The 11,167-nt window shown below is 39.9% G+C and overlaps 1 non-coding gene across 1 annotated transcript; it reads left to right on the plus strand.

Moving 5' to 3' along the window:
• Positions 1-10,619: 10,619 nt before the first annotated feature.
• LOC117280714 (small nucleolar RNA R71) lies at positions 10,620-10,726 on the plus strand. Its single transcript, XR_004511283.1, has one exon. It is a non-coding gene; the product is annotated as a small nucleolar RNA R71 (small nucleolar RNA).
• The last annotated feature ends 441 nt before the right edge of the window (positions 10,727-11,167 follow it).

Consider the following 11,167-nt stretch of genomic DNA (forward strand, 5'->3'; position numbering starts at 1 on the left):
TCATGGCAAGAGGATCTGGGAAGTCTCGAAAGATGACATCACCTTCAAAGAAGAAGATGCCAATGGACTTCTTCTACAAGACAATGACGCGTTGGTAATTTCACCTAATGTTTTAGATTTCAAAATTAAACGTGTTTTGGTTGATCCAAGGAGTTCGGCCAACATCATAAAATAGAAAGTTTGGATCAAGCGAAGTTAATAGGGAACATCATTCTGGCGACAAAACTTCTGGCTGGTATCAACTTAACAATTGTGACTACCCGAGGAGAGGTTTTGCTACCAACACATGCCGAAGGAGTCACAAAGACCGCCCTGTTCGAAGTGGTATATGGTGACATGGGCTATAATATGATCCTCGGAAGGTCATGGATACATGAGATAAAGGTTTTGCCCTAGACCTATCACAAACTATTGAAGTTTCCGACATCGGAAAGGATCAAACAGATAAGAGGAAACTAACCAGCGGCAAGGGAGATGAATGTTGTAACCATTTCTAGCAGCAAGGATAGAGAAACCAGCTAATAGCAATTACAGGAATCGATGCCTTCTCCCATCGCCATCGAAGATGATAAAAATGAGGAGCCACCGCAATTATATTGGGTACCAAGATCTTTTCAGGTAGCGAAGGAGACGGATGCGACCAAATCAACCACAGTAGAGCTCGAACAAGTGGCTTTGTTCGAAGAATTTTTGGAAAGGAAATTCCATTTAGGAACGGGGTTAAGTCCCGAACTCAAGTTAAAACTTATAGATTTTCTTAAAGATAACATTGACTTCTTTGTGTGGTCGCATTTAGATATGACAGGTATTCTATTGGAGGTGGCGGTCCACAAATTGAGCTTGGATACAGACATGTTTGTTAAGGAAGAGGTAACCCGACTACTCGATATTGGTTCAATTCGAGAGGTAAAATACCCAAAATGGTTTGCTAACGTAGTAGTAATGCCTAAAGAGAATAACAAATTTAGGATGTGTGTATACTATAACGATTTAAAAAAGGCGTGCCCAAAAGACTCTTTCTCATTGCCAAACATTGATCAAATGATCGATGCTACGGCCAGACATGAGTTAATGAATTTTCTTTATGCTTATTTCAGGTATAATCAAATTAGGATGAAACCAGAACATCAAGAGAAGACTTTTTTCATGACAAACTTTGGCACATATTGCTATAATGTGATGCCTTTTGGTCTTAAAAACGCTCGGCCACTTATCAACGTCTTGTTAATAAGATATTTGAAAAATAGATAGGTAAGATGATTGAAGTCTATATTGATGACATGTTAGTTAAGTCTCTTAATGCAGGAGATCATGTAGAGCATCTCCATGAGACGTTTTACATTCTGAGAAAGTACAACATGAAGCTCAACTCGAAAAAGTGTGCCTTCGGGGTTGACACCGATAAAATTTTGGGATTTTCTTGTCTCACAAAGTGGGATCGAGGTAATCCCCGCCAAAATCAAAGCCATCTAGGATATCCCGAACCAGCTGACAAATGTGAAGGAAGTACAAAGGTTGACGGATAGGTTGGAGGCTCTAAGCAGGTTCATCTCGAGGTCTTTGAAAAAGTGTCATCATTTATTTTCGCTTTTGAAAAAGAAGAATGACTTCGTGTGGATTCCGGAATGCCAGCAGGCTGAAAGACCTAAAAAGGTACCTATCCAGCCATCCGTTATTGTCAAACCCGGGAGAAGGGGAGCAAATATTGATTTATCTAGCAATCTCAGAAGTAGCGATAAGAACCTTTTTGGTTTGAGAAGAAGAAGGTACGCAATTTCCCTCTTATTACATTAGTAAAATATTATCAGGAACGGAGACACAATATCCGCACCTAGAAAAACCGGCCTTAGCTCTCATAGTTGCCTCTCGAAAGCTTAGGCCTTATTTTCAATGTCATCCAATAGTCGTTATGACAACTTTTCCATTAAGGAATGTTCTTCATAAGCCTGAGTTGTCAGGTGGTTTGGCTAAGTGGGCAGTCGAAGTTAGAGAATTCGTTATTGAATATAAGCACAGGACTACAATTAAGTCACAAGTTTTGGCTTACTTCGTGGACGATTTTAGTCTGGGATTAATGCCTTTGGCTGCTAAAGAAGCAGTGCTGGTATCAGGACTAGTATTGGGAGTTTCGACCTTGCTTACGGATGGAGCCTCCAACGTAAAAGGGTCCCGTCTCGGAGTAGTTCTAATCACCCCTTCGGGGGAAACCCTAATACAGGCCATTAGAATTGTATCATTAACTAATAATAAAGCCGAGTATGAGGCTTTGGTTGTAGGATTAGGTTCCGAGGTCATCGAGATAAAGTGCTTCTCCCAGCTGGTGGTAAACCAAGTGTATGGAATTTTCGACACAAAGGAGGAGCGCATGCAATAATATTTGAACAAGGTTCAAGCATTACTTACACGATTCAAAGAGTGGTCAATCGTCCACGTTCCAAGGGATGAAAATGTGGAGGCAGACGCACTGGCTAATTTGGGTTCATCCATAGAGATAAAAGGATCTGATTCCTGTGCGGTCGTCCAATTGCTTCATTCAGTGTTGGATGTTGATGGCTACTATGAAGTTAATTCAATCAACTTAATCTGGGACTAGAGGAACAAGTTCATTGAATATCTCAGACATGGTAAATTACTCGAAGACCCAAAAACGTCCCGAGCACTACAGACCAAAGCAGCTCGCTACTGTATTGTTTATGGAAAATTATATAGGAGGTCATTCCAAGGACCATTGGCTCGATGTCTGGGGGCCACGGGGGTGGACTACGTGATGAGGGAAGTCCATGAAGAAGTATGCGGAAACCACTCTGGTGCAGACTCGTTAGTTCTCAAGTTAGTCAAGGCTGGCTACTATTGGCCCCAGATGGAACAGGACACAAAAACATTCGTACAAAAATGCGACAAATATCAATGCCATGCATAACTAATGCATCAACCAGCGATATTCTGCATTCGGTGGTGTCACTGTGGCCATTTATGAAATGGGGGATGGACATAGTCGGTCCCTTACCACAGGGACCCAGGAAGGTAAGATTTCTTTTGGTTTTAACTGATTATTTTACTAAATGTGTTGAAGCAGGACCTTACCAAAAGATCGGAGAACACGAAGTAGTTGATTTTATATGGGACCATATAATCTGCCGATTTGGACTACCAAAGGAGATTGCTTGTGAAAATTGGCCATAATTCATAGGTTCTAAAGTCATGAAGTTTCTGGAAGGGTTAAAGATAAAGCGAATTACGTCTTCTCCGTACCACCCGAGTGCTAATGGACATGCGGAGTCAACTAATACCGACTTTTTTATGGGCATATCGGACCACGGCAAAGTCAAGCACGGGAGAAACACCCTTTTTGCTCGTGTATGGTTTAGATGCTTTGATACTGGTAGAAGTGGGGGAACCGACCTTAAGTTTTTCTCGAGCAAATGACGAAGTAAACAATGAAGCATTGTTGGTCAAGCTAGATTTTCTTGAAGAGCACCGGGATCTGGCATATGTGTGGATGGTGGCACAAAAGAAAAGGATGAAAATGTATTACAATCGCAGGCCAAATCTCCGATATTTCACGGTTAGGGATTTGGTTATAAGGAAAGTCACTCAAAGCACTTGGGAAGTCAACACCGGGAAGCTGGGACCGACATGGGAAGGACCTTACCGGATTTCAGCTATAACCGATAAAGGGTCATATAAATTGGAAAAACAAGATGGTGATAAATTGCCAAGCAATTTGAACGTGACTCACCTCAAAAGGTACTATTGTTGAAAATCCTTGTTGGTACTGAAAGTATATGCTGCACTATTTTTTCCTTCGACCAGATTTTATCCTAATTGGGTTTTTCTGGCAACATTTTTAAAGAGGCAGTAATGTAAATCATACTACGAAGGAAGGATCATCGGTAAACTGGTAAATCAACAACCAAAAGCTCTATTTAGATTAACTCGCATGGAAATCAACTTGTGGATGGTTAAATAATCCTTGGCCCGATAGCATAACTCGTCTCCCAAGACTTTCATAGGCCTCCGGTAATAGATTGTTTATCTCTCCACATGGTGTTTCCATTAACGAGGAAGCAACACAAATGCTTTCTATAAAAGAAGTGTCATTATTGAATGAAAGACCTCCAGTGTTCGAATTCTCATGGTTTGCATCCGAACACTGGGGGAATAATACATGACAAGACATTATAAGTGTTACGAAAACTGAGGACTATTCGAATCAGAATCAATGTCTTATCAGGACCGAGGACTGCATGATCAGCCCCGTAGATATACGTGGTACAAGTTAGACACATGTATTGGAAACTTTGTTTACTTAATCAAATAAATATTTATGTAAATGTACTTTTAAAGATAAAGGGACTAAATCAAATTCCTTTCATTTTTATCCTATTTCTTGTCCAAATGGTAAGTTGATTTATTTTATCGTTTGAAAGTTAGCAAAAACTGCAAATGCTTGTGCCGGAATGAACAGGAGACGTTATCTTCAAGAGAACCATAAACATAAGGGACCTCTTTTATGAAACCTTCATAGTAAAGGGTAGATTCCAGAAGTGTTTATGCCCGGAATCAAAAGCTATAAGATGTAGAAATATTCCCAAGGCTTTGTCAATTAAATGAAAGAGAATATTTTTCTCACAACAGTCAGGAAAAAAGTTTCTTTTATTAATTAAAGTGCCAAACTAAATAAAACATTTTGGCGTAATTACAAAAGATAAAACATATACATCATTCTTTGCTTCCAGAACCCAAAGGGAGAGAAGAGTTTTCATTTTCTCTGGTGGATGAAGGCTGCTCCGCTGCCGGTTGGGGGTCTTCATCTTTTGCGATTCCCGAATAATCAAAATTAGTATTCGATGAATCGGATATGGCAGGCCGAGCAGGAAGGTTCTCACGAGCGGTTATCTACAGTTCTCACTGTGCTAATTTTGGTATCGAGCTCAACGTTGGTGGACGAGTGAAGTCGATTTTGCTCTACGACTCTTTTGAGACTTTCTTCCATTGTTTCTCTTCTCTACTCGATAACATTGGCCTCCTCGATTTTTACGCGTAAGCTAGCCTCCAAGTTATTAACTTATTCCATGAAGGCAGACTCACGCTCGGTAGCGGCAATCACAATATCATGAAGATCGAACCACTTAGCCTTTGCTTCCTTAAGGTTATCATGTAGTTGGGTGGCTTCCTGGCTATGAGTCATCCTATCTTGTTCAGAATGCTGCAGTCGGGCCTCGAGCTCATCCATTTGAGCGATTCTTGCCTCCAGCACCGGGAGGCGTTCGACCAGTTGATTCCGTTCGGCCAAGAGCTGATCTCATTCCGAAATAAGCTCTTGCTTTTCCAAAATCAGCTTTTGCAGGCCCTCTGAAGCGAGAAGGTTGGCCTACAAGAAGGTCAATGATAAGGTTATCGATACGAAGTATAAATTAAATAAAGATAGAAGGAAGTCAGATTGCTACCTGCGCCGAACAGTGCATGCTATTATTTATAAGACACTCCGCAGAGAGAGAGAGAGTCCATCTTTCTCCAGTCCTTTGCTTAGGCCAGCAACATAAGGTAATTGGCAAGCTCTACTGCCTTGGAAAGAATATGGCACTCCTTCACAACCGAGAGAGTGGCACTCCATTTTCCACGAGGGTCTTAAGAGGGTGTCGAGTAAGTACTTCCCAAGTTCCCGTGGTCGGGAGACAGTGGGGAAGAGGCATTCTCTATTTTTTGGACTGGGCCGGTGGAGAAGAAGCAGCTGGTATCTGTGGAAAAGGAGCAGTTAGTGCAGATGGAGAAGAGACAGCTAGTGTAGAAGGGGTAGTAGTTGTTGCTGGCTCAGAAGTTAGTGGCATAGGAAGGTCAGGGGCCGAGCTTCTCTAGCCGGTGACTTCGATAGGAATTGGAAAGTTGACGAGCTTGGAACACCACTTAAATTATGCTATCTAGTCAATGATAGTATAGTCAATGATAATATAGTATAATATCGTATCCACGAGGATTGGAGTTAAATAGTATTTTTCTATTTTCTCGCTTGATTGCTATCTAGGAAAATCAACAATCAAGATTTATATGATTAATAACTAAAATTAACTAAGAATCTAAAGCTATTGACTAATGATTATCGAAACAAGGAATAAGAAAAGAAGGTTATCAATGGGAGAAGATAAGGTTTTGATAGGACAGGTGCAAGATAATTTAACTCTAGATAATTTACTTCTAATGTTTAAGTGAGTCTCTCGAATTCACTCAATTATTAGTTCAAACGTTTAGCAAAAACTCCTCTCTCGATTAAGTCTTAACCTCACAAGATGAACCAACTTAAGCACGTGAAGATATGAAAGAATGTATAATGGATTGGTCTTTAGGAGAAACTCTCCCGATTATCCTCCTAACTAGGTTTAATCAATGATTCAACTAGCCTCTTTCGATTACTAAGAAGAATTAATGAACTCAACCAACAATATAATGCAAAGATATCACAAGTTATGCCTCTCTCGATTACATGAACATGTGAATATAGATGCAATGATTAAATCATCCAAAACAATTCAATACATAAAACTAGAGTTATAATCCACAAACAAATATCAATACACCAAATCCATCAAACCCTAAAGGAAACAACTCCATAGATATGGAGCAATTCATCACAAATATATTTAAAGTAAAGGAAAACTCGGGTCTTGAGTGAGGATTGAATGATGAACTCCTTGTGCTTTTGCTTCTCCAACTCCTCCTTAGCCTCCTTAGGTCTCTAATATGTCAAAAGTTTAGAAAATAACATTTTTCCATGTATTTATACCAAGTAGGGTCGGGCCCAAACGAAATCACCTTTTACTAGCCGAAATAGGATATTTACTCTGTAGATAAATACACAGATGTGCCTCATGGGGCAATGCGCCATGCGGGGCATTATTGGGGAATCCAGAGAGTTGATTTCTGACATACAGTAGGAAAATGGGCAGACGCGGCGCCCCACGAGCCGCGATAGTGGGGATTTCTTAGAGTACAGATGTTTCTTGCGTTTTGACGTCCAGACTTGGTCCTCAACCCTCGAACACAATCCCGGCTTAATCCCTTGGTCTTTTACTCAGACTTCAAAGCTCCAAATCACTCAAATTCATTCCATAATATATACGTAGCTCAGAATCACTCCTACAAGGCATAAAACACACAATAAGTGCAAAACACTATCAATTAAAGCTCAAACATAAGTAAAGTGCAGTAAATTAGAGTGCAATAAGCGACTAAAATACGAGATTATAGCCTACCATCAACATCCCATACTTAACCATTGCTCGTCCTCGAGAAGTGAAACTGCACTTCATATAGACACGACCTTTTTAAACAACTCTCCTTACTCATCACACCAAGAATATTTAAAATAGATTAAGCACTCTAACGTAACATCCCCGCCTCATGATTTGACTCAAAAGCACCATGCATTATTTATAACCCGCTCACTTACTCTAACACAGAGGTCAGCGACATTACCTTTCCTTCATGAATTAAGTGCCCTCACACAACAATATAGATTAGTTCCACACACAATAGACATTACGAACAATTAGGACCTCAAGATAGAAAAAATTCGTTCACTCTCAGAAACAACATTCATATGCCATAAAAGACGTACCATAGGCTTGCCCGTAGTGTACTACTCTACTAATTGAGCTCATTCAGTCAATGATCAAGTAGGACTTTAATTGGTTGTAATGTAGGCTGCGGGATGGGTATGATACATTTAGATATAAGAGTGACTACACCTCCCTAAGCACTTTAATACATACATTTCACTGTTCAAAACCCCACACTTATGTCAAACCATAACTCTACCTTCACAACAATATACATTAACTCCCTACTTCTTTAAGCACAATTACATCAAGAGTCACCACTATAAAAGAATATTTTGCACAACAATACAACAATATTTTTTCCTTTTTCTTTTTCTCAATTCAAGTGGCTCTTACTTTTACAATACAATGCACCTTTCTCCGTGTTTCAATAGTTCCACTCAAAAGCCAAACCAACCACCCCTCACTTCACTTTTACAAAGTTCATAACAAATTCAAGTGCTCACGAGAGGTAAAAGGTTCAAATAGATGGTTAATTCAAAACAAATGTGTAAGGCTTGTACTGTGGTTACCAAAGAAATAGGATTACATGCTCAACGAGGTTAACAAAGATACATAACAATTAGGTTGGTAAAAGCATATAACTGGCTCAACACAGAAATGCCTAGATCACTTCCAAGACTGAATAAAACTACTATTTCGTTTTGCAAACACACAGGGCAAGTTCTAGACATCAAATACAATGCACAGAATAACACAAAACCTCACACACACATGGCACATAACTCACTCGGGATCGAATTCATCAAGACACTCTAGTCAAAGAAGTTAAGTAAAGTTACAATCCTATAGTTTTAGGTACTTATACAAGAGTCAAAAATTGAGCCTAAGCGTCACAAAGTTTCCTACTATTAAAAAAAATAAAAAATAACTACACCCGATTCAAACAAAACACTTAAAAAAGAACCGCGACACAAAGAAAAACCAAGGGGGAATTGTTACACTACCTAACAAAAGAAAATCTTTTTGTCTTTTTCTTTCGACTTTAATCCCTCAAGAAACTCGTCGAATGATATCCATCATCGGGAAAAATCGAAAATGTTTCAATTTCTATGGTGTTTTCCAATTTTCTAACTACTACAACTAACAAAACTAATACATATACATACAACATACAATAATCCCCCACCCCACACTTTAAGTTGTGGCATATCCCTATGACACACAATTAAAAGGCATAAGGTAAAGGAAGCTTCCCTGAACATCTAGTCGGGGTCTGAGTCGAAGTCGGGCTTCATTCCTCTCCTACGGACTAATGTGCACATCCAGGCAGACAACTTCTTCTCAGCCTTCTTGGGGTACACCCCACACTTATCTTTCTCACTCAATGCATCCTTCTCTTTTGAGCCATTCACTTTCCATTTAACACTTGCGGCTAGTTTTTCCTTTTGTGCCCCCTTTTCTACATTCATATCAAAAGTCACCGTCTCCTCGCCCACTCTAAGCATAAGTTTTCTCTCGTGTATTTCTAGTATAGCTCTACCCGTCGCTAAGAATGATCTTCCTAGGATGAGGGGGACCTCCTTGTTTTCCTCCATATTCACCACTATAAAACTCACAGAAAATACAAACCTATCCACCCGAACTAACATATCTTCCACTGTCCCCTCGGGTATTAAAGTCGTTTGGTCTGCCAGCTGTAAAGATATTGGCACCGATATTATATCTCCAATCTCCTTCTCCAATTTCCTGTAAATAGATAGAGGCATTAAGTTAATTGATGCACCAGAATCACATAAAAACTTATCAAAATTTATAGTCCCTAATAAGCAAGGTATAGTAAAACTCCCTGGATCTCCACACTTTTGTGGGAGTTTATTTTGCAATATAGCACTGCAATGCTCTGTAAGCTTGACCACAAAGGTCTCCTCTATTTTCATCTTCTTTGTAAGGATCTCTTTCAAGAATTTGGCATAAGCAGGCATTTGTGAGAGCACTTATGTGAATGGTAAGTTTACATGAACCTATTTCAGCACATCCAAATATCTCTCAAATTGCTTGTCCAGCTTTTCTCTACATAGCTTTTGAGGAAAAGGTAAAGCAGGCATATGCTCACTTTCATCATGTTCCTCCCTTCTTGATTTTCCTTCCTTCTTCTTCTTCTTCTTCTCAGTTTTCATTGGGCCTTTCTTCTTCTTGTCATCATCAATTTTCAGCTGCTCCCCACTTTCTTTAGCAATTATCACATCTTTTTGCATTGGGGAGGGATCTTTCAACACTTGCCCACTTCTCAAGGTCACAACATTCACTGTTTCTTTGGGACTTCTCTTAGTATCAGCGGGGAGAGTTTCTGGAATCATCTCGGACAATAGAGTGGCTAGCTGCCCAACCTGTCTTTCCAAGTTTCGAAAACCAGTACCTATTTCTTTGATAGCTGCTCCATGTTCCCGTATATTTGCGCTATGAGTTTCAAGCCTCTCATCAGTATTCATAATGAAGGCCTTCATGAGATTTTCTATGCCAGACTGAATGGGCTGTTGAGGCTAAAATTGCTGCCTCTGCTGATTTTGGAATGCTAGAGTTCCTTCTCCCTGAGGTCTAGAGTTATTTTGTTTCCATGCATTCGCGGTATCCCCTGGTGAACTCCATGAAAAACTGGGGTGCCTCTGACCAATTGCATTAAAATTGTAGTTTCCCACAATATTTACTTCCTCAGTTGAGGCTTGATACTCATGAGTAGGGTGTCCTCTTCCACATATATCACAAGCTGCATGAGGCTCACTTTGTATCGACACTAAGGTCAACTTCCATATCTCATTGGCCATAACATCAAGATGTACCTATACATATGTGTTAGCATCAACCTGGTGAACACCAATTGATCTTCTTCTTTCATCACTCTCAGAGGGATACTGAATTGAATCTTCAGATAACTCGTCAAGAATTGTGACTATCTCCTCTGGAGTCTTCTTCATCCACGGACCTCCAGCTGTATTGCTCAATGTTCTATGTGAGGCCGGTGTCAATCTATCCCAAAAGTCCTGGAGTTGCATTCAGAGTTCAATTCTGCTATGTTGACACTTTCTAACAAACTCCTTAAACCTCTCCCATGCTTCAAAAACAGTTTCATTCTCTTTCTGGCAGAAGTTATGGATTTCTCTTCTAAACTTGCCCGTCTTAGCTGATGAGAAATATTTATCAGGGAATTTTCTGGTCATCTCCTCCGATGTTCTAATCGATCCAGTGGACAAGCTTCGAAGCCACTATTTTGCATTGTCTTTGAGTGTGAAGGGGAATGCTCTCAAGTACACTGCATCTCGTGACACACCATTATATTGAAAGGTGTTCATAATCTCCTCAAAGTCCATTAGATGTGTGTTTGGATCTTCATTTGGCTTCCATCTGAAGACAAAACAATTCTAAAGGGTTTGAAGCAGCCCTTGCTTTAACTCGAAATTATTTGCTTCAATTGGAGGGGGTGGTCTAACACTTGATAAACCTTAATTGTATACCAGTTTAGCATAATCGCCAAGTTGTCTCCTAGGAAAGGGTTGATGTTGATTAAGTCTAAGACCCCTCTCTTCTTCATAGATGTTCCGCGCATCTCTAAT

This window comes from Nicotiana tomentosiformis, chromosome 12, assembly GCF_000390325.3.
Source record: "Nicotiana tomentosiformis chromosome 12, ASM39032v3, whole genome shotgun sequence".
Classification (NCBI taxonomy): domain Eukaryota; kingdom Viridiplantae; phylum Streptophyta; class Magnoliopsida; order Solanales; family Solanaceae; genus Nicotiana; species Nicotiana tomentosiformis.